Raw genomic sequence first — 5,899 nt, forward strand, 5'->3', positions numbered from 1 at the left:
TGTATTGTTACCCAAACACCTCGATTTTAGCATTTTCAGGTATGAAATTAATGCACTCATTAAGAGGAAGGCAGACACTGCTGACACAGCAGTCTGCTCACCAGAACCCAACACCTAGTTTCCTCTTAAGGGCCACCGTTCCCATTACAGCCGCCTGCTGAAAGCCTGGAAGGAGGGAAATCATTAGCAAAGTAGAAGGAAAATAAGGAATTATGCTACAAAAAATCTGCTTTTTCGGCCATGTCAGTCAGGCGGTGGAGCCCAGTGGTTTACTCCAGTCCTGCAAGGACTCCCCCTGGAGCAGGGCCAAGCCACCCAGACCACACCACCACCAAGCACCTGGCCGCTGGAGGAGCATTGCCGTGGTGACCACCTACCCCCCACAAACTTTGCCAAACTTTACAGTACGAAAGTGAAGTTTAGAAATGGCTTGTAAAAGACTGAAAAGGCCCTTTGAAGCGAGCCAGTCATAACAGGAAACTTCGGTATCTTGTCAAGAAAAAGAAAATTACAAGATCCATTTCAAACCCATTCTTCAAATGCCTGCGATTTCTTATCTGTGAAGAAACCTTGCTGGTTCCCCCCCACCCCCAGTTCGTTTGGCATTTGTTAATGAGGTTACAGCGCCATCTCCTGGAAGAAAATAAGTTGCTGAAATTGCTCCTGAAATTTTATTTTTATTTAACTGCGCTCATGCTGATACACTCGATTCTGCCATGACAGCGCAACGAGGTGAAGTAACTGGATGGGCAAAACACGCTGTATTAACCTGCTTTTCCTTAACAGACATACTGTGAATGGTTATAAGGAACACAGGGAATGAATGAAAAGGTTGATCTGAGCTATACCCTAACCCTTCAAATCCTTTATACTCCGTTTTCGAGAGGCAACAGCAGATTCATGATTATAGAACCAGCACTGGGAGAGCACAGACCTGCTCAGACAGACCTGGCCATCCAAAGGGAAATTAAAGGGTTTCTGGTTCAAGTCAGAGGGTATAAAACCAGAGAGTCCAAAAGGCTAATACTACCATGAAATTAAAATACCACTGACAAATTATTTTAGATTTACGTTTGATTTCTTTACAAAAACACTGAGAAATTCATTGTAATAAAAATACTTGCACATAAAAATGCTCTTGTTGGAATTAATTTTAGCTTTTTAAAATAAAATACCTCTACATGGTTTTATTTAACACTTAGCATTGGAAAAATATCAAAGAATTGCCATTTTTTTTCAGATGACTGAAATAACTTCCCCAAATGCAGTACTGATTACTTGCATTCAGGGCAAGCTGTAGGTTCAAAAAATTAAAACACTGAAAGACTGAAAACAAAACACCCGAAAAACTCACCCATTCTGATGTACTTGTATACATACACGCCGATAGCTAGTGGAGATTTTAGTGTATTAAATTAGAGCGCCACTTGAAGGAACAGAACGCATTAATCAAGAAGTACTAGCAAGCAGGTATTTTAATCCTGCAGTGACATATGATACTCCTAGGTACCTTGTTATATCCATGGCACATTCTGAAAACTCCATTATGTGGCATAAAGAATGTACTTTATCATCTGGGTTTACTACTGAAGTTATCAGGAAGAAACAGTAGCTGTTTCTGAGAGTATTAACATTATTCGTGTATTATCCAACTCTGCAATTGCCAAAGGACAATGACAGCCACAGGATTCAAATGTTTCAGCATTTAAAACGTTTTTTTCATTAAAAGGTTTCAGGGTTCGATATTTAAAACTCCTTCTGAAAAATAAAAAAAAAAAGGAAAAAACACAGTTATTTTTATGATCTAATCAATGTAATGTAATAGTCTTGGGGCATCATATCTCCCTCTAGAAAAACTGCAGTGTCTGCTATCACTAAAACCTTATTCATAAACCCCTGCCAAATGGGCAAGTTGGGGGCTACAGGAATTCATTGCACAGAATGCAGCATCTTGCTTGTGAGCACAAAAACATCCTTCAGCACTGTGCTGTATTTGCCAACATATGATACTGTATTTACTAATACAGCCAGGAAGAAACATTTGGGTTTTATTTTAATAGAGGCCGTTGATGAGCAATGAGCGGTGAAGACAGACTTCGCTGTGCATCGACTCTTCTTCAGCCAGCTGTAAGAACAGATTTATCAAAGATGCTTCTGATGCTGTTCTCAGATACTGTGCTTTTAATAAACCTATTTCCACTACTTTGTCAAAGAAATATCTGGTCTGCGAAATGGAGTGCATTAACTATGACATCTTTGTGGTCAAACATCCTATTCTGTATGCAGTCCTCAGACGCTTCCCGGGGCTTCTCTGGTCTGCAACATCAGCTTTGTCAGAAACAAATTCTGTTTTCATTGCTATAGGCTGAACTCTGGGCAGAACTACAGAAAAGTATGCAAGATTTAATCAAGGCAAGCAAGATCGGGTTTTGTAGTGACGTAAAGCAAAAGAAACACTCACAATAAAAAGATGTCATCTGTTTACAATCCTGCAGTGCCTGTGTTGGAACATTTCTCTTGTAAACAACCAGTACAGCAGCACAGAAACAACGTGGTGACATTTAAGGCTAACTTCGCAAATAAATACTTAAATCTTGTATGATACTCTTTGCCTCTTCAAATCGCTACCCAGAGAGATTGCTCCTTGAGGTGTTCAAGTATTAGCTGCAGTCTGCAGCAGTGGCAGGTCACTCTCTGAGAAGAGAGAAGCAGTCTCCTTCGAAGCTGATTTAAATGGGTTGCTAAATAAGTCTGCAATTTTTATTTTTTTTTTTAAAAGCATAAGCACTCTTCATTTCAAATCACTTTTATACACTAGACCATGTTAAAACTCAAATAAAGGAGATGGACATAGAGTAAATGATCTCCCACTTTACCACTTCCAAAGGCAGGAGGTAGGAAGGACATCTGACTCAATTCCTGCAGAATGTTTTAGCTGATCCTGGGAATTGTGCACTGTGGTTGCTTGCTTTACTTCTTCTGTTGACATAGCAGCATTTTAAAATTTCCTTTGTTGGAAATAAATTTCGTTTATTGGAATGATTAGAAATATTAACAACTCAGTTTCAGCTGTTACATGCTGTCAGAGGAACTACTGTATTACTTGAGATGAATTCTCCAGAAGGAGATTGGTGAAGCAAGCCAATTTTTAGGATGAACCTTCCCTTGAAAATATAACTGTGTGCTTACTAAAATTACAATTAAAAATACATGGCAAAAGTAGAGTATTGCATCCTTAGAGCAAATTGGGTAGACCTGCAAATGAGCGTAACTCCACCATCTCAAGTAAAACAAAGCTCCCTTACATCTACTTACTTCTCTGTTGCAATGTGAATAGAATGATGGAGAATGATGGAGTAGATCTGACCAGATTTTTTTCTGCACCACATCATCCCCATCTTACAACACCTATTTTGCTCAGCACCCACACTACACACAACTACGGGCCCTTGCTGCACATGTGTTAACAAGCATGCTGCGAAACAGCTCCCAGAATCTCTCCTTTCTGTAGCACAGAATGTATTTTGCTTATATGATGTAGCTAAGCGTATAAAATGGCATCCGCATTACGATGGCTGCCTTTGGGTTGTTCGTAAACAGGTCTGATTCTCTTCAGTAATTCCTGTAGGTTTCAAGGAGACATATGTTCTCTTAGCTGCAAGGTCTGATCCCACACAGACATTCAGGATTTTACCAGGTCTATCTGGTTAGACGTACTAGACTTCTGTTTTTTGTCCCTGATGTGCACCCCAGGACAATGAACAAAAAAATACTTTGACCAAAGAACATTCATTGTATCCTGCAGTGTTGTTCTTGACCTCCCTTCTACAGAAGAAGTGCCTAAATCTGCCAATGGACCTTTTCCTTTCCCATCCTTCCATATGTTAAAAGACACAATGAAAAAAACCCAGACAGTTGCCCAGCTGTTTCTGCACTCTTCCCAAACCATCCTTCAAACTCATTCTCCCTCAACCAAAGAGAATTTGGACAATGTGCAAAGTATTTTGTTGACAGCTAAGCTATGAAAGTCTTGGAGCAATAAATGCCTAATGACACCAGTATTAAGAAAAAACAGACCAACAAATATTAACCATTTGCCAAACAGCAGCAGAATACAGATTCACATTTGTATGTGATAGCCTGCCCTTGCCCTCCCTTATAGCTTTAAGCTTCCTGAACCAGCCACATTCAGCCACCTAACAGACCTGAAATAAATCATTCATGGACAAGAGAAATTTTTACAATTTCAGAAAATTCTTTGTCCTTACACACCCCTCAATGATATCCAACTGTTTCAACCTGAATACATCTATTCAAACCATGGAGAAAACATTTTTTTTTCCCGTGGATAAGTAACCTCTCTTCATTTTTCTAGAAAACTCTATATAGAATGACTGAATGCGCAAGGCTGAAAGCCACTCAACCAAATTTCCGCCTTACTTTTTTTTTTTTTCCCCTGGAAAGCTACAAAAGGGGAAAAAAAAAAGAAAAAAGGATGATCCTGCAGAAATCAAATACCAACATCACTACAAAATTGCAGAATTGTGTTTTTTCTCTTATTTTAAAAAGTTGGGAATGAAGGAGGAGAACTGAAAAAAAATTGTCAACTTCTTAGAAAGTGACCTGCAACGAAGATCACTGTGTCTATGTATATATCTCTCCAAAAATCAAAATAAGAGTGTATAATCTTCCATGTCAAACAACTTTTTAATCTTTTCTATCAGCTACTTGGAGATACAAATGTCCTGCCATTTCATTAGAGCTGAATTCAACCCACTTTATATGCCGAAATTGGTACCATGTGAGAAAGCAGCGCAGAGTTTTGTGGTTTACTTTGGCTGCCCCCTGCCAAGGTACTAAAATCAACCATCTCGTCCATCTGCAGCTTCAGTTCCACATTTCTAATTTTGATGATGACATGGCTTTTGTAAACAAGTCACAATTAAAACCAGAGAAACGGGTTTTCAACCAACAGTGTTAGGAAAAACAAGAACTCAGTGCAACTCAGTCATTTTAATTTAGTATCTTCCTCCTAATAAAGCCTCATTCGATCATCTTTGCATTTGGAAAAAAGTATGGCAAAGTTCTTTAACTCCATAAAGAATCAGAATAATTGGAAATCCAATTTTTTTTTTTTTTTTTTTTAATTCTGGTCAATTTTTATCCTTCTGTCAAATGTGGCTGACATTTCAAAGTTTGCTATCTGTGAAGATCAGTAGCTGTGGAGGGAGAAGCAGCGACACAGCTCCTCCCGCAGGTTCCATCAGTAGGCAGAACTTCGCTGTCACACCACCAAACACCTTCTTACTGGCAAGCTGGTCTGGAGCTGCAGATCACTTGATACAGTGCAAGCATAAAGAAATTGAGGGGCAAGAGAAAAATTTACATGAAGCCACATTCCATTAGCTGTGCTGCACATGGAACAAATTCTTTTATTTTGTCCTTAGGTATGTTTTTTAATACAGAAGTATGTTGGTTTTTTTTTTTTCTAAATACTCTTAAATTCCAGTGAATTCTAGGTATACTGGATTTTCACTGCGGAGGGGAGTGGTTGAACTATGAGCTTCCTAAAAAATGGCATTCAGTTGCATTTAAGCATAGCATCTCTGAGAAATCCCTCCGTAAAATCGATATTACATGCAATTCATGAAAGAATTGTCTTCATGCACAATGGAAATGTGGGAGATATGTGGGATAAACCTGAGACTTCAAGCAAATAACCTTAGTAAGGACTGAAGAAACTCTTCTACAGGTCTTGAGTGGCACCAAAGAAACAGTAATCAGGTGATTAAGAGTCCTGTACCTATTCAGTTGAAGAAAAGAAAGGCTGGAGGTTGAATGGAAACTACAGTCATATGTGAATTTTCTTTTTTTTTTTTTTTAATCTAATAATAAAAGA

The sequence above is a fragment of the Egretta garzetta genome, unplaced genomic scaffold, assembly GCF_000687185.1.
Source record: "Egretta garzetta isolate BGI_Z169 unplaced genomic scaffold, ASM68718v1 scaffold679, whole genome shotgun sequence".
NCBI lineage: Eukaryota > Metazoa > Chordata > Aves > Pelecaniformes > Ardeidae > Egretta > Egretta garzetta.